Source organism: Ipomoea triloba, chromosome 13 (assembly GCF_003576645.1).
Source record: "Ipomoea triloba cultivar NCNSP0323 chromosome 13, ASM357664v1".
Lineage (NCBI taxonomy): Eukaryota > Viridiplantae > Streptophyta > Magnoliopsida > Solanales > Convolvulaceae > Ipomoea > Ipomoea triloba.
The window spans coordinates 445,614-472,464 of record NC_044928.1 but is presented as its reverse complement, the minus strand read 5'-3'; the positions used below and the strand labels follow the sequence as shown (position 1 = coordinate 472,464).

At 33.6% G+C, this 26,851-nt stretch overlaps 1 long non-coding RNA gene across 1 annotated transcript; it reads right to left on the bottom strand.

Moving 5' to 3' along the window:
• Nucleotides 1-8,822: 8,822 nt before the first annotated feature.
• LOC116000922 lies at nt 8,823-9,424 on the bottom strand. Its single transcript, XR_004094189.1, has 2 exons — nt 9,317-9,424; nt 8,823-9,224 (listed from the first exon to the last, which is right to left on the bottom strand). It is a non-coding gene; the product is annotated as an uncharacterized LOC116000922 (long non-coding RNA).
• Nucleotides 9,425-26,851: the final 17,427 nt, after the last annotated feature.

The window sequence follows — 26,851 nt, the reverse complement described above, 5'->3', positions numbered from 1 at the left end:
ATATGCAAGCAAGCTAAACCACAAGAATGATGCACACACTTGAAATCAATACAATTCTCAAGCTATCATGAAAATGTGATTTTAAACCGTCCTTTGATTCTCAATAACGACTATCCCAAGAACAAAATCCCTTTTGCAAAAATAAAGCAATTTGATTATCTTTCATTTTCATACGATTCAAGCATGCAATCCAATAACGGGTTCACCAACCATTTAAAGCGGGCCACTAGCCGAGCCAACTAGTGGGACCGATGTGCACAAACCAACCCTATTAGACCACCCTTGTAACCTCATGCCCCCTAGATTCTAGCGTGATAAACAAAAAGGCTTTAAGGTTATCTACTACCCCTCAAGACCGACCATCGGGCTACCCGATCTCACATGGAGCTCCATGCGTTTTCGAGAACTGTGTAATGGGTGCCCGGTCCCAACGGGATAGATCTCTCCTTTTCTCATTCCCCAAGATAACCTCATCGGGCTACCCGACTTCACATGGATCTCCATGCTTTTTCGAAGACGGTGCAATGGGTGCCCGAATCTTGGCGGAATGGCTCTCTTAAATTTTCTCATCTCCCAAGACCTCGTATCGGGGCAACCGACTTCACGTAGAGCTCTACGCTTTTTCGAAGACAGTGCGATGGTTGCCCCTAACTTGCCCTAGCGAGACGGTTCATCTTTTTCATATCCTAAGGTGGCCACATTGGGCTCTTTTGGGGTTTTGGCCTCATTTGGCTCTTTTAAACAAAATAAAGCAAAGCATCACCTTCACAACCCCACACTACACCTTCGGGAGAGCAAAAACAAAGAAAATTAGGTTCATTTCCGGGCTTAGTAAACATTATATTACTAGGGTTGATAGGTGCACACTCCCACTTCGTTACCTCCTTGACTATGGTCCGGGTTAAATGAGAGGTGAACATCACACAAGCATACAACAATTCAACAAATTTAAACAAAAGTATAAGAATTTTCTTCCACGGGTTAGTCCTAATTGAGAATCAAGTGTCCCTTCAAAACACACATTTTCCAAGATAGATTAAGCATTGCATTCATTTCAAACATGTCCACCGTTCTAAGTCAGGCAATACTTTTGCAATCAAAGTCTTTCAAGCACAAAGGTGCTTTCCTTTCCACACTTTAAAACGAACATTGTCCTCGATGTTCACACTAAGCATAAGGTAGGAAAGCTACAAAGGTCTCAACATAAAATGCCCCTTTCCACACTTTAGAAGTGTGCTATGGGCTATTGGGTCACACAACATGCTTTTATGAATGATTTAAAACAAGCAAATGCAAAAGTCATGCCATCAACACCCGGTTTCCACACTTTATAACAAAAGCATATAGGTAAAAGAGAGGGTAAGGGAGATAAAGAGACTCCCCTACGGGATTAAAGATCTACATGAGTGTGCTCATATCATCTCTCTATTCCTTGAAATTCCCTGCACAACATAAGCTTCCAAACACATTGATTCACATTCGATTAGCCAAATTTAAGAGATCATCAAGATAAAAACTCAATATTAAAAGTAAAAACCAAAACATTAATGCAAAACAAAATATGAATTAAAAACCAAATACGAGTGCATAAAAGAACAAATACTAAAACTCAAAATCACTACGACTAAACACTATGATCATCGGGGTGCACAAGATCATTTGCCCGACCCATCGGACTCCTCTTCATATTGATCAAGTGTGAGCCTTCTCACTTCATGTTCAAGCATGTTGACTCGGTTTTCAAGCCTCTCTATAATTCCCCACAAATCTCTTTGCTCTCCTCTAGCCTCGTCATCACTAGACTCCTCAGGTGGCACTCCGAATTGGATAAAGTCACCTATGCCCAACGGTGTCATTGTGGTTGCCACTACCTCAAATGCAAGTGCCTCCTCAAATGCCAAAGCTTCACATAGCCTACTAACTAGTGACCCAATGAAGATACTTTCACTATCCTCATAGCTTTGTCGCTTTAGGAAGGTCTTACAAAGCTCACCCATATGGGTCGGGGTCTCCGTGTACATGCTCCAAAGCATGAATAGTTTTCTCCTTGTAACATTGTCATTCGGAGTTTGCCTTCCTAACCATGACCGTGCTATAATATGCCACATGATCTTAAGTTCCGAAGATTGGATATATTTGGCACTCGTGTATGAGGGTTTCCAAGCTATCCCCGGCAACGGCGCCATTTGAAGAGTTGTATTTTAGCGGGAGGTGGAAAGAGTGTAGGTGAATAAAACGGGAAGAAGTTCCCGAGTATCGTCTCAAGGAACGGTAAGAAAGGATTTGGTAGACATGGAATTAGGCACAAGAGTTCCTATGTTTCAAAAGCTAGTCCTAATCATAAGGTTTGTGTAGGTCATTCTAAGAATAGCTCAAACACTAAAACGAAAGGTGTTGTAAACAAGTATTGGAAGGGAGGATTCGGACTAATCTAACACACATGCAACTCTTGATTTCCTAAGATACTAGGGGTTTGAAAACGCTCAAAGGACTCACATGAGACAAGGTCACTCACACCACCGCCACTCTCGTGGTCAATGGACTCACTTCTTAGACCATAAAGTCATCCTTGTGAACTTTAGGCTAGAAGAGGCATTATGACAAACACGTTATGTGCCTCTTGCCTTCCTACTCCCTTTTCTCAAAGGTGAGAAGGAAAAGAGGTTGGTGAGGTCTCAAGCATTCCCTATTCTCATAGGTGAAAGCTTTCTACACTAACTCTCAAGTCCGATCGGCCTAATCGGAGTAGAGGTCACACAAACATTCCAAACCGCTATCAAGATATCCAAAAAGCATCATTCTACCCTAGATATATGACATGAGAGCTCAAGAACAACATGCATGTTCAACTAGTCCTAATCCACTAGGTAACTAGCCACACATCTCTAAACTAAGCATCATCAAAACAATTAAACAAATCTAAGCTATAAGGATTGAAAACAAGTCACAATTCAAAGCACAAATCAAATCAACAAAGCAAATCACAACTCAATTCACAAACTAAAAATTGAAGAACAAGAGAGGAAATTAAAAGATTACTTGATTGTAAATGGAATTCTTCTACAAATCTTGATCAATTGCAAGTTGATGTCCACAATCTTCTCCAAATCTAGCTACTAGGAATGAAATGTGAATGGAATTGAAGTGGAATTGGGAGAGAATTTCAACCTAATTCTAGAGAGAGAAATTTTAGACTAGACTAATATGGAAAAATGAATGGGATCCCCCTGAAAAATGCCCCAAATCTCTATTTAAATCGCGCCAACTGCCAAAAGGTTACGCTGCGAACGCCCGACTGGACGCGCGTCCGATGCGCGTCCAGCGGGATTCTGTGCGCGTCTTCGAAACTTCGGAGAGATCTCGGAGTCGGACGCGGGCGTCCAGGCTGCGTCCACCAGGCGTCCGCAGCGCTCTGTCTCGATCCTTTCGTGGACGCTTGGGCGGACGCGCGTCCAAAACGCGTCCGGGCCCTTCCTTTGCTTCAAACTTCACTCGTGAATCATTCTTTGAAATCCATGCTTTTTTCACCTTTCTTGCACAACGTTTTACCTACAAAATGATCAAACATGTGTGGACTAGGGTCCAATGGCACTATTCAAGCATTTTAACGCAATTCATGCTCAAATCAATCACAAAATCTAGCAAGTACGTGCAATGTGACCCGAGAACGACCCTATAAGTGTAGCATCTTTTGCACTTATCATTAACAAAACAATTGGATCATCATCATTGATTTCGTCTGGATCTGGTACAGTACCCTGTTCGTCAGCTGTGAAGGCAACATTCTTTTGTTTTCTAGAATGGTCAGTCAATATTTCCATCTCATAAGTTTTGAGGTTACCCATAAGTTGAGCCAAGCTTTGGTCTTCCCACCCTGAATGTTCTTGTATAGGAGTTACCTTCATCCTGAACCGAGGCGGGAGAGAACGGAGAACCTTTTTGATCAATTTTTGTTGTGAAAATGGTTCACCCAGGGTGACAGCACAGTTAGCAATCTCTTGAACTCGTTCGTTGAAGCTTACTATGTTTTCATCCTCATTCATACGTAAGTCTTCAAAATCACTCTGGACTAGTTGAAGTTTGGACTGCTTGACCGAAGTCGTGCCTTCATAAGTGGTCTCTAAAATTTCCCAAGCTTCTTTAGCAGTGTCACAGCCTGTAATCAAGTTAAATTGACTTTCATGTATTAAAGAAAATATAATATCTAAGGCTTTAGTGTTGAAGCTTGCTGTAATAGTCTCTGTAGCATCCAATCAACTTCTGGTTTTAACACCTTTGGATCTCCTTCTTTTTCACCGTCTTTGGTAGGATGAACCCATCCGGATAGCACTGTTTTCCATACACCTTGGGCCCTTAGATGTGTTCTGGTGTGAGCTTTCCAGTATGCATAGTTTTCTCTGGTTAGTTCTGGAGGAGGTCGGTGCTTATCCATTCTGGAGTACTTAACACACAGTGAGATGAATAAAATAGCGTATAGCCAAAACAATAAAGCACTATGAAATTGTAAGTTCAAGAAACACAATTTCGAAGCCAGATCGGTTAGACTAATAACTTAAGTCCCCGGGCTCTAATACCAATTGAAATTGTATTGTGAGTCTTGAATGTACAATTTAGCTAAAGTTTCCAACTTTATTTTAAAAGAGATATTTATCTGAAAGAACCAAACTGTAAAAACAGATAAATAAACAACAAGAAAATAAAGCAAAGAAAATGGAACCAGACACCAGAATTGATCACGCAGTTCGGAGCTCCACTCCTACGTCTGCGGGGCACTTCACGTCAGCCCAATCCACTAGATGATCACAAGGGTTACAAGGAGTCTAACAACAACCATCCTACACTAATGGTTACAAAAATAATACTCCTAGCTAAGCCTTCCTCATCTTGGAGCTGACACTGTGCAATACATCACGATTCACCAACACGGCTGAATCTTCAAGCAACCAGAATAAGAACACGTGAAGAACTGTAGAAAAACTAGTATGAAATCCTCTTATAGAATCTGATTCAAAAGAATAATGGAAGTGGGATTTAGAAATATAATTGGCGTGTTGAGAATCCCATGTGATTGAGTTATATTTATAGCCAAGCCATTAACCAATCTTCCCTTAATATTTGCAGCTGAAAACCACTCCAAATAAGGATCAGCCATAAGAGTAGATCAGAGTAAAATGAGGATCATGATGACTGAATTCTGATTTGAATAAATCCCGTCCATTGGACTGCTCGCTGGCGCTGCTCCAGAACTGTTTCAGCGAACTGACAAAACCACCTAATAAAATAACCTATGTTTTTGACTAATAATTAAGCCAATTAAAGGTGGTCCAAATGTGTATCATTTGTACACTTACAATTATCATTAAGTGCACTTATGTGAAAGACGTTATTATTAGGTGCACGAATGTTAACAAGGTAAATTGCTTGCATTATGTAGTGAAACTAGTTGCACTTGTAAGTGATTTTACTTGCATTTTTTACTTGCAAATTTGTACTTTTAACACATTTTACTTGCAACAAATTAAAGTTCGAGCTATTTACGAAAATGTCATCGCATCGTTTTTTAAAATTACATTTGATTCGTTGAATCTGTACATGTGGACGGCTGTGACCCTATGAGTAGTTCTTAGTTCTCTCCTAAGCTCTCGTTCTCACTTGAGCGCTCCCTCTCCCCCCCCCCCCNTGGACTAGTTGAAGTTTGGACTGCTTGACCGAAGTCGTGCCTTCATAAGTGGTCTCTAAAATTTCCCAAGCTTCTTTAGCAGTGTCACAGCCTGTAATCAAGTTAAATTGACTTTCATGTATTAAAGAAAATATAATATCTAAGGCTTTAGTGTTGAAGCTTGCTGTAATAGTCTCTGTAGCATCCAATCAACTTCTGGTTTTAACACCTTTGGATCTCCTTCTTTTTCACCGTCTTTGGTAGGATGAACCCATCCGGATAGCACTGTTTTCCATACACCTTGGGCCCTTAGATGTGTTCTGGTGTGAGCTTTCCAGTATGCATAGTTTTCTCTGGTTAGTTCTGGAGGAGGTCGGTGCTTATCCATTCTGGAGTACTTAACACACAGTGAGATGAATAAAATAGCGTATAGCCAAAACAATAAAGCACTATGAAATTGTAAGTTCAAGAAACACAATTTCGAAGCCAGATCGGTTAGACTAATAACTTAAGTCCCCGGGCTCTAATACCAATTGAAATTGTATTGTGAGTCTTGAATGTACAATTTAGCTAAAGTTTCCAACTTTATTTTAAAAGAGATATTTATCTGAAAGAACCAAACTGTAAAAACAGATAAATAAACAACAAGAAAATAAAGCAAAGAAAATGGAACCAGACACCAGAATTGATCACGCAGTTCGGAGCTCCACTCCTACGTCTGCGGGGCACTTCACGTCAGCCCAATCCACTAGATGATCACAAGGGTTACAAGGAGTCTAACAACAACCATCCTACACTAATGGTTACAAAAATAATACTCCTAGCTAAGCCTTCCTCATCTTGGAGCTGACACTGTGCAATACATCACGATTCACCAACACGGCTGAATCTTCAAGCAACCAGAATAAGAACACGTGAAGAACTGTAGAAAAACTAGTATGAAATCCTCTTATAGAATCTGATTCAAAAGAATAATGGAAGTGGGATTTAGAAATATAATTGGCGTGTTGAGAATCCCATGTGATTGAGTTATATTTATAGCCAAGCCATTAACCAATCTTCCCTTAATATTTGCAGCTGAAAACCACTCCAAATAAGGATCAGCCATAAGAGTAGATCAGAGTAAAATGAGGATCATGATGACTGAATTCTGATTTGAATAAATCCCGTCCATTGGACTGCTCGCTGGCGCTGCTCCAGAACTGTTTCAGCGAACTGACAAAACCACCTAATAAAATAACCTATGTTTTTGACTAATAATTAAGCCAATTAAAGGTGGTCCAAATGTGTATCATTTGTACACTTACAATTATCATTAAGTGCACTTATGTGAAAGACGTTATTATTAGGTGCACGAATGTTAACAAGGTAAATTGCTTGCATTATGTAGTGAAACTAGTTGCACTTGTAAGTGATTTTACTTGCATTTTTTACTTGCAAATTTGTACTTTTAACACATTTTACTTGCAACAAATTAAAGTTCGAGCTATTTACGAAAATGTCATCGCATCGTTTTTTAAAATTACATTTGATTCGTTGAATCTGTACATGTGGACGGCTGTGACCCTATGAGTAGTTCTTAGTTCTCTCCTAAGCTCTCGTTCTCACTTGAGCGCTCCCTCTCCCCCCCCCCCCNCATATATATATATATATATATATATAGTTTGTTTGGTTTAGATGTGGCTAGTTGCTTCCATACGGTCGTGCAGACTCATCTGGACCATTAGATACGCTTTGATCAATGGTTGAAAATAATTGGATATGAGAATAGCACAGTGTCATTTTGGTAATTTCCTGCACCATGTATATTTCGGTAGTGCATTAAGTGCAGGTGTGTGGCACACAAATGAGTGCTCTGTGGTGCACATTTGAGTGATCTATGGTATACCACAAAGTGCTGGTTTGTTTTTATATTATCAAATGAAAGTGTAGTTATATCAAAATAAAACTGTAGTTGTGTTAAAAGGAAACTGTAGTATATATAAAATTAAACTGAATAATAGTTTCACATATTTGAGTGTATATCGTCCAATGAAACTGTAGTTATATCGAAATGATATTGTAGTTGTGTTGAAAGGAAACTGCAATATATTGTAAAAGAAACTGCAGTTATGTTGAAAGCAAATTGAATAACAATTTCACATATTTGAGTGTATACTGTTGAATGAAACTGTAGTTATATCGAAAGGGAATTACAATTGTGTTGAAAGTGAACTGCAGTATATATAAAATCAAACTGAATATGTTATACACAGAGTTAGCGGCGTGGAACGGAACCGTTTCTGCCGTTTCTTTTCATTAATAAAACTGACGTCATTTTGATGCATGGACCACCATGCATTGTGGACCGCGGTTTGGAATAAGCCTTTGTCTCATATTGTAATGGAAAATGGTTTGCACTAGTATATATCCAATTCTGTTTCAGGAGGAGTTTGAATTGTATGGAAAGACTATATCTTAAATCTTGTTCTTGAACATTTTGCCAACTAACACTTCTAATAAATTTCCAAATGCTCTCTTGTTATTCTAGCTAGTTCGCCGAGAGTAATACCTATAATTTATTTTATTTTAGTTGACTGACGACACCATTTGAAGATAGAGAATTGATTTTAAAGAGAGGAACTTGGATTTTTCGTTCTTCATTCTTTCTTCCAGTTGGGATCATTTTATAAATTTTGAATCCCATATATATATATATATATATATATATATATATATTCGTTTTTATCGACCTATTCGTCCCTCCATATACATGTTGTATTGCTTCGAAGCCACGTAATTATCATATTATCCCATCAGGGCAATTTCTTAATTTTCTCCAAGCTTGCAAAAAGCTTTATTTTTAAATTTTAATAAGATTAGGTAGTAAGGTTTTGTCATATCTACAGAAAATAGAATAAGGTGGCAAATTAATTATCTAGCAAGACATTATACTCTGTGATGTAGGAATGGGATTTAAACTTGATGGGAGCTGAGTGTCGTTGAATTCCCTAGCTTAAATTCAGGATGGCAAATAATTGTTTACATATCATGAATCATATCATGGTGTATCAAATGGTACATTATAATTATATTTGTAGTTTCATCTTTTCTAAGTAGGATAAAATTTTGAAAGCATAATATTACATGCACCTACTAGAACATCGAACTTTACAAATATTAATAACTCAAATACGACTCATTATACATATAGTAATGATAGTATTCATCATACAACACACATTAAAAATTTAAAATACACACTACTAGTGTCACAAGATACAATTGTTGCTTTGTGACAAAATGACTCTGAGTCATTTGTATGTAGCAACATTTATTTATTTTTATTACATAATAGAGTAAGATTTATAATATAATGTATAATTTTGGTGGTATGAAAATAGTCCAAGTAAAAATATTTTCATTTAACTACCGCACTTATATTGACAGTAGCATTGGTGATTCTGACAATACCACTTGAAGCCCTTCATGTCTTTTTTGCACCAATTGGTGCATTTTATCGCGGGACAACTGCCGCCCCAACTTTTTTGTTTCATACAATACTTTGCTTCAACCATTTGTGTTTCTGTATTCATATGTGATTCCACAATATAGTCAATAATCCTCGCTAATAACAAATAACCTCTTACTAAAAACATAGAAATAGAGAGTACTCACCATATGATGCAATGAGGATGAAGCAGACAAGGAGAGCAACAAATGCCACTTTGTTGAGTTTTGTAAGAGCCATTTCAATCTTTTTCTTCTTTTTGTTGTATGAGGAAGTGTGTTGTGAAAATTTAGGCTGTGAAGAGGGTATTTATAGGAAGCTAAAATACATTATTGTTTAAATAAGATGTGTTGAATGGATCAAATAGCTTTTAATAGTCAGTAAATTCATATATTAAAGAAAAATCAAACATGTTGTCATTATGAAAGTAACAGCGCAATGCCATATCCTTTTATGTTTTGAATATTATTAAAAATATTTAATTAATTTAAATAATCTTGATGTATTGTAATTGATTACTATTGTGGTTCTAGTTAATGTAAAAGATTAAAATTTTATTTTTATATTTGATTAAAATATATGTGAATATAATTATTATGAGATGTTGTTCTATTGGAAGTTAAAATTTGAGTTTTACTTATGAGTTTTCAATTTTCATGTGATAGAGGCTATAAGTATGATAGTGGATAGCTAGTAACCTGGAACAAGTAGGGCTCTGTTTGGTAGAGCTTATTTAGGAGTTTATAGCTTATTTTAAGCTACTAAGCTATAAGCTCTTTTTGATAATGCTCCTAAAATAAGCTAGTAGCTTAAAATAAGAAATTATTGTTTAACGCTACCAAAGGTATCGTTTCAAAATAAGCTAGTAGCTTCCTAACTTTTTTCCATCCTTAACCTTATTATTTTAAAGAAATGACATCATTTACCCTTCCCAGTTAAAACCTTTTTGGCTGAACCTTTTTTACTTTTTCTCTTCAATATGTTTGGTTGTAATTTCAATTTGACATTTGTGTTTGAACATTGATTTTTGTATGAACTAATCTTATGAATTATAAACATTTTGTTTTAATTTATATGTTTTCAAATATATATTCTTACTTTATATTTTATTAAAATATATTGATTTCACTATTTTATATATTTTAATATATAAACAACCCTATTTAAATTTAAAACTATTTAAATTGTATAAATATGTCATTTTTAGTCTTTTTACATTTATCAGCTTACCAAAAAACTAATTTTACCAAGCACTTTTAAGCGTAACAGCTTGCTTAACAGCTTTTCAGATTTCAGCTTCGAGCTCATAGCTTTTCAATTTTCAACTACTTTTCAGCTTTCAACTATCTTTTCAGTTAGGTTTGCCAAACATAACCTAGATAGTTTGGTGGATCAATGGTGTGAGATGCCCTGTCGATACTTGATAAATAATCTAGAAGAGAGAAAGAGGTAAAAGGATAGGTGGTAACTGCAGAGCTTTAAGTTTAATTTCTCATTGAAATTATTTAGTTCTTTTTTTATTTGAATCGGTCAATTATGAATAACTTAGATTGTTTTACTTCCTTGCAATTATTTGTCGAGTAGAATCACAAACTAGGTAGAATTCATCAGAGCGCGAGTCTTTAGATACCTGCTGAAGGCTTTCTCATAAATCAACAAAATTAATAAATATTCAAAGGACGTTATTATTTTAGTCAATTAATTTATGAGACATTTTCTTGAATTAATTAATAATATCATTTCGTACGATCATTATCCAAACTGAGATTATAATCCATATCCAATTATTGATTACAAACTATTCATACTTTTATAATTGCTAACAACGGTTAGAGGGACCTATATTTTTGTTTACTTTTCTCCAATGTTGGATTGGCCATGGCTGTTCAACAACCTAGTTGTCATAAGATAATGATATTTATTCTACTACCCTAGCTTGCCTTCATACGCACATACGTATAACAAATTGGGCCCCGCTAATTGGCGGTGCTGTGCAGGGCAAATTATGCCGTGGGCCCAGGTAGCCACCTTGACGCCGTTTCACTATTAAAAAAAAAAAAGAAATTACTAAACATATAGCCCTGAAATGTGTGAATGTGGAGGTTTCAAATTGTGAATATGGATTATAGAATTTGTAAATATAGAGTTATGAATGTGTGAATTTGTAGTAGAGTTAACAGAATTCTAGCAGCCCTGAAATGTGTGAATGTGGAGGTTTCAAATTGTGAATATGGAGTATAGAATTTGTGAATATAGAGTTATGAATGTGTGAATTTGTAGTAGAGTTAACAAATATAGAGTTATGAATGTGTGAATTTGTAGTAGAGTTAACAGAATTCTAGCAGCCCTGAAATGTGTGAATGTGGAGGTTTCCAGAATTCTAGCAGCCCTGAAATGTGTGAATGTGGAGGTTTCAAATTGTGAATATGGAGTATAGAATTTGTGAATATAGAGTTATGAATGTGTGAATATGTATAGAGTTAACAGAGTTCTAACAACTTGTAGCCCTGTAATGTGTGAATGTGAAGTTCTCAAGTTGTGAACATGGAGTATAGGACCTGTGAATATAGAGTTTTGAATGTGTGAATGCATTGCATAACAGTGGTAATATTGTTACTAAACATATAGCCCTGTAATGTATGAATGTGGAGTTTTCAAATTGTGAATATGGAGTATAGGATCTGTGAATGTAGAGTTTGTGTTCTGTTGCGATGAGGAGCCGTTAACGCCGTTAATTTTTTAATTTTTTTATTTAAAAAAAATTGTGAAACGGCGTCGTATTGAACCCAGGTCCACCTTGCAAGGTGGACTTGGGTCCACGGCATAACAACTGGCTGTGCAGTGATCCTAGTCGCACTCTCGCACATGATTAGAATTGATCTTGTAAACAATGATAAGTTTTATGTTATCCATGAACATAAACTTTTTGAAAGGTTATGAAAGATACAGATAGTAAATGGTAAGTGACTCTTATAGGCAGCCATCTATATAGTTGATCAGCATATGAATTGAGATAACTTTTTATGAACATGTCTAATATGAGATCTCTAGTCGTTATGAGTTCAAAATTCACTAATGACCTCTGATAGATGAAGATGAGAATCCTATCACATTGCCACTCTGTTTGAGTCTTGGCAACATGCAATTATGTGATAATAAAAAACAAAGGGTTGAGTATGAACTTCACCCTAAATCCAAAAAGTAAAAAAATTTATTATTTTGGTTGAGCTTGTTGCACAAGATCTTTTTAGTGCGAGTATTTTACCTCTTTGTGTGGTTTACAAATTATTACTATGAATGAAATTTACCAAGTATATAGCCTCACATAGTGGCTAAGGGTTTCTCTAATTACAAAAGAATAAAATGAAAATAAAATAAAAAAGTTATCACAGTTAGTTTCTATCAATTAATTACTAGCACCCTATTCATTCAAATTCAAGTTGATTACTCAAGTTACATCACTTGGTTTTACCCAATCAACATACATGGAAGAGATTGATGACCGACTCTTGTATTACTAACAAATTTAGAATTAGCAAGAATTGTTCAAATTTTAGAAAATTTATACATCTTTGATTAAACTGACCAGTTCATCCCATCCTATATGCGGGCACGATAAGTTATATCAATATTTCGTATAATTTTTTTTTTTTAATTTCCAGATTAACAGTTGAAGGTTACTGACTAGTTTTAAGCAAGTGTTAATGTCATTTGATTAATGTTATTAATCTCTATATCTCCTTTAAAAGCGCTTGGTGTTGGGCAGATGCTTTCCTGTTTTTAATATAAAAGCATTTTATTTAAGTTTAATTAATCGCGTAGAAAATTTTATAATTTAATGATATGAGGTCAGTCATAATTGTAACTAAGCAACCACAAAATCAACTTCAACGCTATTATGCATTTTTTTTTCTTGGTGAGAAAATACACACCGCCCTAAGTAGCCACTATTTAATCCTTCTAAATCTTGTCCCTCCCGCGTCTGCCATAAGAAGCTCATTCATCTCGTTAGGTGGATCCTTCAAAATCTTAGTCCCCCAAGTGACTGTTTTCCCAAGAGTAGCTTGAAAATTGGCGCATTTGTTCCATTCTCTCAATACGTGAGTGAACACGAAATTATACTCCTCTGTCCCATTTTATTTGTCATACTTACTATTCATTATTGGTTTGACCAACCCATTCTTCTTTGTTTATTTTTTTTCTTATTTTTTCTTATTTTTAAATTTGATTTTTTGTGTTTAATAGTACTTTTAGTTTAGTTTCTAAATATATAAATTATGTATATTAATATTATGAAAAATTGAATTAAAAATAAATTCAGTCAAACCTCGTTAACTAAATCAGGCACATAAAATAGGATGGAGGGAGTATAACAAATAATAGAAAGGCGTAGGAGAATACGAATTTCAATTAAGATTAGGAATATAATGGTGATTAAACCAAGAATAAGTGAGATATTCAATTGATCAGATGAAGGATTTCATATGAACTAGGAGCTGAAGAGGCCTTTCTCAATGTCATTTCACACCCTTAGAATGCTTAAGAGCATTCTCATGCCTCATAAATGACGAAGTGGAATTTTATCAAACACTTGGAAAACAAGTTTTCTTAAACGTCACATGCTTCCCTTTTCTCAAAGGTCAAGCATGGTTGATCAACCCCTCGAGCCTAGATTAAGTTTTTACTTTCTAATCGGAACTCAATCAATTCAATGTTGATCAACATCATTACATCAAATCTTATCCTCCCTACTCAACCAATTCAAGACCACCTACATTACCCAAAAAACCATAGTTAACATCCCTATTACACTCCTAAGGAATCCACTCACACATAGTAGCTAGGGGATGAAATAGCAAGGAATTCAATAATAATTTTACCACAAATCAGTGTTGCAAAAATCCCGCCTAGCGTATCACCTTAAATGGTGGTGTAGGCGGCTGGCCGACTAGGCGACCGCCTAGGCCGCCTAAGCACCGCCGAGGCCGCTTAGGCGCTGACCGCCTAGGCGCCGACTAGACCTCCTAGGCACCGACTAGGCCACCTAGTCGGCCGATTAACTATTGTTCTTTTTTTTTAATGGGTTATTTCACTCAAAACAACATTGTTTTGAGCAAAATAACACTAAATTGTACAAACTCTAGATATATTTTAGGTTAATATTTAATATTTTAGTATTGAATATTAAAGTATTATATACTTTATAATTATTAGTCCTTAAAAAATTAAAAATACTTAAACGAATTTTGTTTTAAAATAAAATAAAATAAAAAAATATACGGGCGCCTAGGCGCCAATTAATCCCCGCCTAGGCGTCTTAGGCGCTAGGCGCTTAGCGATTTTTTCAATCATAAGCACAATACCTCATAAGCACAAGATAACAAAGCACTATAATCAAAGCACAAGACAAAATTGCAATAAATGTAAATAGAGGAAAACTTATCTATTGAAATGGGAATTCTTCAATCCTTTTGATCCAATTGTGCAATTTAAAGCAAATCTTGTAGTAGTAAAGTGAAATTCACAATTATTGAAAGCTAAAAGCGTTTGAAATTGGAAAAGGAAAAAGCGAAAAGGAAAATATGCCTAATAGGTAGTATAAGGAAAACCTAGAAAAGTAACAACTTTTTTTGAAATTTCTAACTCTTCCCTTTAATAGTTCCTGGATACATTTGAGTTGCGAGGCCTGTAACAAGCATAACGTGCCTCGTAACAGTAGGAATGAGATTCTGATGATGCCCATTATCTGACCCATTATGAGTGCAACATCGCTCGTAGTAGCAGAAATAAGTTTTTGATGTTCTTTGCTATGAGGCCTATTACGTGCGTAACTTCCTTCGTAGTAGTAAAACTGGCTTTTTGATGTTCCTTAGTATACCCCCGTTATGACTATAATAGAGCTCGTAAGAACAAAACTGAATTTCTGATTGTAGATGCTACGAGCCATGTTACATGTGTAATCCGCTCTTAATAGTAGACTTTTCTTTCTTCCAATTTCGCTCCATTTTGTCCATTTTACTCTTGTTTTAGCTCAACTTTCCTACAAAATACAAAAATTTCTCGAAGTTAGTCCTTTATCACAACTTATCACAATTCAAGACATTTTGAGCACAATTAAAATGAATCCAGTCCCAAATTAGTCACAAAATGCCTCTAAAAGTAGTAAAATTTGACACTCATCATCAACTACCCATCATATGATGCAACGAGGATGAAGCGGGCAAGGAGAGCAATAAAGGTTACTTTGTTGAGTTTTGTAAGAGTGTTTCTTTTTCTTTTTCTTTTTGTTGTTTGGTAATTAACTATGAGGAAGTGTATTGTGAAAATTTATGTTGTGAAGAGGGTATTTATAGGAAGATGAAATACATTGTTTAAGATGAATTGAATTGATCAAATATTTTTTAATAGTTGATAAGATAGAGCTAAATTGGATTATTATTTTTGTGGTGCATTTTTTTTTGAAAGGAATTTTATGGTGCATTAATTGGTCAATTTTTGTTTAGAAGTGCTTTAATTATGCTTAAAATAGCCAATTTTGTGATAGATTGTGGCATGAGCTAATTAATTTGGACCATTATGTTGTTTGGTATGCAAAAAGAAGTAAATCAAAGGTAATTTGGAGCAAAAGAGAAAAATACTATGGATGTCGGATGTGTCTTCACTGTAAGGCCGTCACATGCATGTGTGAAGGAACTCGTGAAACAAACTTCAGAAAGTCATCCTTGCTATCACGGGCCCTGGCCTATTACATTGTGACGCGATTCGTGAAGCAATCTTCTCCAAGGGGTGCTTTGCTCGTGAGAGTGGCCGTGACTCGTGAGGGGAATGTGTATTGAATTAATTATGATCCTTATTGTGTGTTAGTGCTTTGTATATATGATTAGGGTCCAATTGCACTCAACAGTCTATGGATATGTTATAAGTTCATATTTACTCGCATTTGTAATCCACTGTAATTTTTTTCCTGTATGAATGACTATGATACCATTCAGAGCTTGGAGTTGATCCTTTTTATCTACAAACCAGCATAGTAAATCTAGCTCATTTTCTAGAATCGTAGAATCCACTCAAACCTCTTCTTCCTAACTTGTTGAATTAAATTGATTTTCATACAAGAATGCAAGAAATTATGATTATTGGAGGCTATGCCATCATTTTCAATTACATGTAAAAATGAAATTAGGGAGATTAGAGTACCAAAATTTGGGCTATGCTTTTCGCGTGTGAGAAATAATTGGTGCAATATAATGATCATGCATGCTATTACAATTTTACCCTCATTGTTAACAATTCACACTAGAAAAGTTAAAGATGCGTGATTTATTGCAACTGAAAATGATTCAAAATCATATTATCTAATCTAGTTCATTCTTATTTAATTTTATCAGAACTCGTTCCCAATATTTTTTTCAGAAATCTTTGTCAGCATTATTATGCATCTAATCCAAAATATGAGCAATCATCAGCAACTACATTGTTTAGTCCGAATTTGGTAAGTAATGTATTCTCAGAAATATTTAAGAGTTTGCTAATTTTAGAAAATTTGCTCCTTATAGAAAACGGATAGAGAGTAAAACCAAATTAAAAAGAATGATATAAATTCTCGGTTTTATTTGGAACAACGGTTGTAGACATTTACGAATTGAACTATAATATGAAAGAGCAATGAAGCTTATAACGAGTAGGGAGGGAACTTATGGGCCTGACAACATTAATGTGATTAACAGTAGAAAGTTAATAGAGAGAAATGAATAAGAGTAAAGTAATGCTTATTTGCTTTCAGTACAGGCTTCGAGTGTGTCACATACTTGTTATAATAGTTAAGTATATATATATATATATATATATATATATATATATAACTTTGTAATGCATACTAATCGACATTTTTAACAAAAATGACATCTTAAATGGCTATTTTGTAGTATAAATATATGTGGATCTACTTCAATTCCTATATGGGCGCGGTGTTAAAGTGGATTCGGATTCCTAGGAGTGTGACAAAAAAAATTGATATATTGTCTGCTAATGTACTCCGCTGGTCAAACTCGCTAATACAATCCGCTATTTGATAACCGCTAACACAATCCGCTACCGCTAACTGCTAACCGCTAATAACCAAACAAGCCCAATATCACATGCACCTTTTGGAACAACATTGAAATTTAATTTGCAAATACTGAAAACTCAAATACGACTCGTTATACATATAGTAATGCTAGTATTCATCATACAACACACATTATATTAAAATACACATAGTAATGGTGGTATTCATCATACAACACACATTAAAGTACACACAACTAGTGTCATGTGTACATGTTACAACATACAATTGTTACTCTGTGACAAAATGACTCGAGTCATTTGTATTAAGCAACATTTATTTATTTTTACTACATGATAGAGTAAGATTTATAATAAGATGCACTATTTTGATGGTATGAAAATAGTTTTCATTTAACTACCACAATTATATTGGCAGTAGCATTCTTGATTCTGACAATACCACTTGTAGCCACCCATGCCCTTGCACCAATTTTCGCAACGCATTGGGGGGCAGCGACCACCCCAATTCCTGTGCTTCATACAATGCTTTGCTTCAACCATTTGTGTTTCTGTATTCATATATGATTCCACAATAACGTCAGTAATCCTCGCTAATAACAAGCAACGTCGTACTAAAAGCATAGAAATAGAGAGTACTCACCATATGATGCAATGAGGATGAAGCAGACAAGGAGAGCAACAAAGGCCACTTTGTTGAGTTTTGTAAGAGCCATTTCGATTTTTATTTTTTCTTGTTTTTGTTGTATGAGAAAGTGTGTTGTGAAAATTTAGGCTGTGAAGAAGGTATTTATAGGAAGTTGAAATATACATTATTGTTTAAATAAGATGTGTTGAATGGATCAAATAGCTTTTAATAGTCAGTGATTGCATATATTAAAATTGAAAGAAAAATCAAGCATATTGTACTGTCATTATGAAAGTAACAGCGCACAGCCCTCTCCTTATGTGTTTTTAATATTATTAAAAATATTTAATTAATTTCAATAATCTTGAGGTATTGTAATTCATTACTATTTTGGTTCTAGTTAATGTAAAAGATTAAAATTTTATTTTTATATTTGATTAAAATATATGTGAATATAATTATTATGAGATCTTGTTCTATTGGAAGTTAAAATTTGATTTTACTTATGACTTTCCAATTTTCATGTGATAGAGGCTATAAGTATGATGGTGGAGAGCTAGTGACCTGGAACAATATAATTAGTTAGGTGGATCAATGGTGTGAGATGCCCGGCCTGTGAATACTTGATAAATAATTGTGAAGAGAGAAAGAGGTAAAAGGATGGGCGTAACTGTAAAGTTTTAATTTTAACTTCTAAGTGAAATTATTTAGTTGCTTTTTTATTTGTACCGGACAGTTATGTGTAATTTAAGTTGTATTATTTTTTATGATTATTTGTTGACTAGAGTCACAAAGGTGTAATTTATTCAGAGCGCGCCTTTAGATACTAGCTGAAGGCTTTCTCATAAATCAAACTGTGATGAAAAAAATTAATTAATGAATATTCGTAGGAGCTTATTATTTTAGTCAATTAATTTTTCTTGAATTAATTAATTAATTATAACATAATCGATAGTACTAAAAAAAGTTAATAATATCATTTCGTACGATCATTATTCAAAGTGAGATTATAATCCATATCCAATTATTGATTACAAACTATTCATATTTTTATAATTGCTAACAACGATTAAAGTGACCTATATTTTTATTTACCTTGCCAAAAGACAATGATAATTTTTTTTATGAACATATCTAATATGAGATCAGATCTCTAGTTACGAGTTCAAAATTCTCTGATAGATGAAGATGAGAATTCTATAACATTAATTGCCACTCTGGGTCTTGGCAATAGCCACTATTGAATGAGTTTCCAGTTTCGAATGGTCTTGCCTTACTATTTTTTTTTTTTTTTTTTTTAATTTAGACTTTTAAGTTAATTTTTTTTAGGTAACTTTGACTATAACACAATTAATTAACAAATTAACGAATACATCCAATTATGTGATAATAAAAAACAAAGGCTTGAATATGAACTTCACCCTAAATCCAAAAATTAAAAAAAAAAAAAAAAACATTATTTTGGTTGAGCTCGCTGCACAGATATTTTTAGTGTGGTGATAAATGCATTTATTCCATAGTTTTACCCCATATATATACATATTTTGAGTGGTAAATACTTTGGTTTTATGCAAGAAGTTCCTTAATTCCTTTGTTTATATCTTTAGGTGTATATATTGTTTTTTTCTTACATGTGTATATATTGTTTAGTTGAAGACAATTGTGTGTTTTTGAGGCATTTTGGATGTATTTGGAATCAATAAGAGTCAAATATGAAGCTAAGGAGATGGATGCAACACTCCCAAGAGAGTCTAAGAGTGATGTTTTCATTCTAAAAAAAGAGTGGTCATTTGGACAAACCAAAACAAAAGAGAAGCAAAAGAACAAGGCATTACGATTCTCGCACTGCACGTCAACGTCTTAGTATTTAGATCATATCTCAACCTAGGAATATCCAAATGAAGTGATTTATGCGCCATTAGAAAGAAGACTCGAAGAGCTACAACTTTAGCATAATTCTGAAGACAAAAGGGTCAAAATCAGCCTACAAACCAAAGTTTTGTTGCAAAGAGGTTCTCGATGCGTCGAGAATTAGCAGAAAGCTCCCATTTGTGTTCTGGAAATGCTCGACGGGCCGAGCCTCCTAGATCTACAAATTTCCAGCTCGTCTCGGCTCCTATTTAACATTGTTTTGAGCCATTTTTCATGGTTCCGACCCATTTTAGAACCCTAGCTAGCTTCTCTCTTTCATTTTATTTGATATTTTTAGGTTAGCTTATGCTTATATTTAGGTTCCTAAATATTTTGGAAGTTTGGATTGAAGCATTTAATCTTGGATTTCAAGGATTTCATATCCATTTTCAATAGATAAGTTTTTCTTTTCTTTATTTCATTCCTTTGCAATTTACTAACTTGTTTTATTGCTTTGATCTTTATCTTGTGTTTGTTTTGAAATTCCTTGTTGATTATGATCTTGTGCTATTTTTATTATGGTTATGTGTGATTAGTTCTTAGGTTAAGTGTTTGATGGATGATTTTAAATTGGATAAGTAAACTTGTGACATAATTAACCTTGATGTTGTTGATTGTCATGATTATTGAGTCCCGATTAGCGAGTGACAACCTAGTCTAAGTTAGGGGTTGATCAACCCTACTTCACCTTTTAGAAAAGGGAAGTGTGTGATGTTAAGAACACCAAGTAGTGTTTGATGAAATGCCTCTTAGATCTTCTTGAGTCATTAGAATGTCTCTGAATGCTTTAAGAGTTAGGGATGACCTTGAGAAAGACTTCCCTATTGTTATATGACATCTATCATCTTTTGGCCCTCAATTTGGTTTCACACTCTTAACCCACCTTTAGTTCCTATCTACGTACCTCCACTCTCTTATCATTTGTTTTCATTATAGTGTGTTGTTTGATATTGTGTTTGTATCCAAATCAACCCTTTGGTTTGGCTAGATTTCCACAAGGAACATTAGTATCTTATGCTTGGAACACTAAAGCTCTACTTCTATCACCAATTCTTGTGAGAACGATATCCAGTGTAAGGATACCCTCTTACACATCCACTCACTCAAAAGACTACTTCATCATGTGGGTGTTTTACCTCTTCTGTGTAGTTTACAAATTATTACCATGAATGAGATTTACCAAGTGCACACTCTCACATAATGGCTAAGGTTTCCTCATTACAAAAAAATAAAATAAAAAAGTTGTCCCGGTTTCTATCAATTAATTCTTAGCACCCTATTCATCATTCAAATTCAAGTTGATTACTCAAGTTACATCACTTGGTTTTACCCAATCAACATACATGAATGAGATTGATGACCGACTCTTGTATTACTACAAATTTAGAATTAGCTAGAATTGTTCAAATTTTAGAAAATTTATTTTATACATCTTTGATTAAAATGACCAGTTCATCCCATCCATTCTATGTGAAGACATGTATAGCTTCTGTTGATTTTATTTTATTTTTCGTCCATGTTGATTTTCTCCCCAAGGAGCTATCATGTTGCATACACCAATAAAATCAACAGAAGCTATACATGTTGCATACACCTTATTTTTTATGAAGGATAATATAATGTCATCGACACTGTGCTGTTTTATTTTTAAAGTTTCATTATTTCTTTTTGTGTAGTACACGTTACATAATGAAATTATTCAACCCTACATATTAAGAGAAGATCATGCATGATATTATTATTTTTTTCATAAAACATTAGGTATTTCACCTAGGCGTGAGAAAAAACCTAAGCGACCACATAACTCAGGAACAATAAAAAAAATTGTCCAAACTTTTTTTTTTTCGGTCATTTAATGGTTATGACGTTAATTTTATTTTATTTTTGTTAGTCATTGCTAGGATAGAACTATTTTGGTAGTTAGGAGTTCAATGGGCATTAGGAGTCTGAAACAATTGATTATCGGTTATGAAGTTTTAAAAGATGTTAGTTAATTTACTTTTCAATTGGTTATAACTATTTTAATTTTTTTTAATTATTTCGGTGGCTAATTGAAAACCAACTGAATTTGTGAGTATATGTGTGTGTGTTTGTGTATCGGAAAGAAATAGAAAATACATGCATGAAGCATGAAAATGTCACCCAAACAATATCCTCAAAGAAAGGTGTTAAAGTACTTGACCTTTCCCTCAAGGGGACTCAAAATAGTGGAAGCTTAAATAAAGCCATCTTTCACATTGAGATGTTATCCAATTTGTGCGTGCATATATTTGTTAGTTGTTGTAATTTCTAGCATAAAATGATAATAAGTTGTTACTTTGTGGTACAAATATATGTGGGATCTATCTACTTTTGATTTGAGTCGGTTTAAAGTGAATTCGCACTCTTCGTAGTGAGATAAAGAAACCGATATATTGTACGCTTAAAATAAAAAATGCGTGAAGAATTGATTTTCAAAGTAGATCTATTTGAGTTGAAAAATGAAAGGCGGAATGGCTTGAAAAAAGAACTTGTCCCACATTGATTTGAGAAATGGATTTGCAACCCTTGTTTAGGGGGTTTGAATTGTGTACCTTAGAAGCTCAGCAAATCAAATCTTAAAATGAGTCTGAAAAGGCTTAACTTGTATGCGGGCACGATAAGTTATACCAACTATTCATGTAATTTCCAAATGATTTCGTGTTGGGTTTTGAATTGATCAAAATCTTTTTGTTTTCTCTCTTCCCTTCTCTCGTTTTCTTAAAAGAAAAATTCGGCTAACACTTCCGATCCGTTAAATTAAAGAACAAAGTGCTCACATATAGTTCTAGTCTATTGAGCTTATTAGTTTGAGTGCTCAAACTTTAAGGTCTAATACATTTTATCCAGATAGATTGGCGCTACAACACTCATTGCACCCTCAGGAAGTAACAAATCGATTTTAAAAAGAGTGTGTGGTACGCACGACTTGAATTTCTGCTTCCCGTTCTTCTAGTTGGGATTATTTTCTTAAATTATAAATCTCATTATTATATATATATACTTGCGCTCAAGCGAGAACCACTTCTTAGGTGAGAACTGCGAATTTGTACATGAATGCACATCTACTACATTTGCTTCACAATCAAACCCCAGTAAGAACACAGACCTGGGAATTCATTATTCAGGTTAGAATTGGTCTTTTAATATAAAAGCATTGTGCTAAAGTTTAATTAATCGGGTAGAAAATTTTATAATTTAATGATATGAGGTCAGTCATAATTGTAACTAAGCAACCACAAAATCAACTTCAACTCTATTATGTATTATACTGTGCGTTTAATATAATCATTCTAGGAATGAATAACATTTGTGGAGATAAACCAGTTTAGGTTGTCCATAAGTCTATAACTGATCAATTCAAATTAAAACTCAATAAGCAGTCTCAAAAATAGCATATTATATTGTATATATTGGGTTTGACTTCAGTCAAAATCTTGTAAGATTCATAAACATATTTGAATTAGATCTTTAATTCGTGGAAATAATATTTTTGTAGGATTATATTCCTAACAATCAATAGCAATGTAGATGTTTTGAGCATCAATAATTTTATAATTTATCAATAATTAAAATAGTATTATTATACTTATTTTTACCTACTTTTTATTCCATACTCACGTCATAGGCTCTAATTAATTTTTTTAAAGTACAGTTTTATTAAAGATATGTGACAATAATTTTATTACAACTTCCATAGCAATTGTCGTCTAATTATGATTTATGCATAACAAAATCAAATTTTCTACCACAATTTATTCTTATTTTATCCAAACTCGTTCTCAGTTATTAAGAATTAAATCCTTAGCTTGTCCACAATACAATGAATCTGATGATCCAATCCTTGTCAACATTAGTATGATCTAATCCAAAATATGAGCTACCATTTGCAACTAGATTGTTAAGTAATGCATTCTTAGATATATTTATGATTTTGCTAATTTAAAAACAAATTGCTCCTTGAAATACATGAAAAAAATGGTAGAGAGTAAAACCAAATTAAAAAGAATGACATAAATTCTCTGTGATACTTTAAACAACAACAATAGATGTTTAGAAGTTGAACTATAATATGAAACATCAATGAAGCTTATTATAACAAGTACGGAGGAGACTTATGAGCCTTACAGGGATAATGGGATTATCAGCGGAAATTAAAGTTAATACAAAAAATTTACTTAGAGTAACAGTGATTGTTTTCTACAGGTTGTTTTCAGTACAAGTTTTAAACGTTAACCCTATATGTTATAGTAGCTAAGTACCGATACAATATGTAGTAATATAATTGCTCGGATTAACTATGGATGCAATGGCTCCTACATTAAAAGCAAATATTCTTATATTAAGTGCTTTTACTAACTTTTAGCCAATTTAAGAAGAATTTTTTTCTTTTCTTTTTTTGAGTACTACAATCTAACCTATACATAATATCTGCTCAAACAACATGATAATGACAACATCCTTAATTGGGATGGGACTCGAACCTGAGACCTTTCGTTTGGAATGGTAACAATGATGCCATCAGACACAAGGTACTTGGCAGAAGAATTTTTCTTTAGTTAATTAATAATGTAATGTTGTACGAACACTGTTCAAAGTTAGATTTTTATTCATATCTAATTATCCAACGCGAACGTTTCATATACTTTTGTTGACAACTGTACATTAAAGGAAACCTCAATTTTTATTTACTTTTAATTTCTCCGATTTTGGATTGCCCAAAGTTGTTCAACGACCTAGTTGTCAAGAGACAAGAATATCCTAATAGCTTGCCTTTTTTTATTTTTATGTTATTGGTCATACATGGTGGTTTCTCCCCAAGCAGCTCGCATTTTGCGTGTGCCTTATTTTCTATAAATGGAGTGTAATATAAATATATAATGTCGTTCACGTTGCACAGTTTTATTTGGTCAACTCCATTTTCATTGGAGGAAATTATTTAACCCTACATGTTGAGAGTGGATGATGCATGTGATATTAAATTAGTTTTTTTTTTTTTCATACGCATCCAATATCTCCTTATAAGAGAGAGAGAGAAAAAAAAAAGATTAATTGTGTACCGACTGATAATCTAATTAATAAAAAATTAAATTCTTAGTCGACTATCAATAATGAAGTTAACAAATTTTTAATTTTCGATAAGTTTGACTGAGATACCGGTATAGTACAAGAATACGGAATGCCTTTTGATTTATAAAATAAAATAAAATAAAAAGTTGTGAGGCACATATCCTTTAGGCTCGTGATTTTAAGATATGTTTAGAAAAACTATAAAGCAACTTATAGGAACAATTTGATACTTTTCATCCAAAAGGTATTTACCCAAAGGTCAATAATGGCGTGCAACAGAAAATGATGAGATGACAGATTATTTGATACCTACTATTTTAAAGGGCCCAACGTATAGAATTAAAACTATTTGAATTTATGGCTACTCAACTTTATAAATAGAGTCTCTCCTAAAGCATAGAGTTGTTGAAGTGAGAAATTTGCAAGTTGATATTTATGAGTACTTAAGCATTCGATGCATGAAAAATTTTTTCAAAAGAATCATCTATATTTTGTCCAACTATCTTCTTAAGACAAAAACTTCTTGCTGTAAGAAGTTAGATAATTTTCATTTAAGGCGACTTTGCTAACGACCGTTGGAGTTAGAATATTGGATAGTGAAGAATGTGCAACTTAGTGAAGAAAATTGTTTTAGGAACTGTAAAGGATAACAACTAACCTAGTTGGTTCCTTTGCAAGTCTAAAAGACTAATTTTTAGTCATATTTGTATCAATACTAGTGAACCTCCTTGTGTAGAAGAGTGGTTAGGGTATTTCCAAAACAATATAAAAAATACCCTCTAGCATTCTCTCTTCCTTACTCATTTACTTTACAGCTTGATCGAACCAAAACACATGCACACTATTTCATATGATTAACGCAAAATTCAAATTAGTGAAAAACAAAATTTGGCAAGACTTCTGATGCAAGCACTTTGATCATTTTGCTTGTACAAAAAAAATATTAAAAGTTTATTCACCGCACCTAGACTTTTATTTGCCTATGACTAACCGACTATAACACAATTGATTAAGAAATTCATGAATATATCCATTTACGTGATAATAAAAAAGAAAAATCTTATCTTCATTCCCCTCCTAAATTTCACCTCCGATATTTTCCCTCCTCGTTTGGCTTCCATTCATTGGATGTCATGAATTTGTTGGTCTCACCACTTATTAAAAATATAATTTAGTTACCAATTAGATGATATCATGTCATAAAGGATATATTGGTGGGGAAAATATTAGGACATCTAGTGAGCATTACTCATCAAAATTTAAAAAAAAAAAAAAACAAAAACAAAAGGAAAAAAAAAACAAAACAAAGGGTTGAGTATGAACTTCACAAATGGCCATACATAACTACATAAGGCATTAGATCTACTATCCACTAATAAACAAGTCAAAAGGATCAAATAATTAATCATATCAAAAGAATTTTAGTCCGATACTAAAATTGAATATAATGTGCAAAATTTTCACATTCACTAAGAAATTGTCAATTTTAAAAAGCTTAGATATTCATATTATGCAAATGGTGAATAAGTCGATATACCAAAAAATAATTATGAATATATATATATATATATATATATATATATATATATATATATATATATATANATAAATATATATATATATATATATATATATATATATATATATATATATATATATATATATAATTCAATTCCCGTGCGGTGGGGTGTCTCCCATGTAGTTGTACGGAGATTTTAGGTGCGTAATTTTCTTCTTAAGGTGCGTGATTTTCTTTTTTAAAGTGCATGATTTGTATGTTTAAGGTTCGTTATTATTAAAATTTAAGGTGAGCGTGATTTGTATGTTTAAGGTGCGTTATTATTAAAATTTAAGATGAGCGAATTTAAAGCTTAAGGTGCCTGATTTTCCTTCTTAAGTTTCTTTTTAGTTAATCACCGAAATACTTGAAACAAAATTTAACATAGTTATAACCAATCGAAAAGTAAAATAATTGCCATCGATCTTTTAAAACTTCATAGCCGAT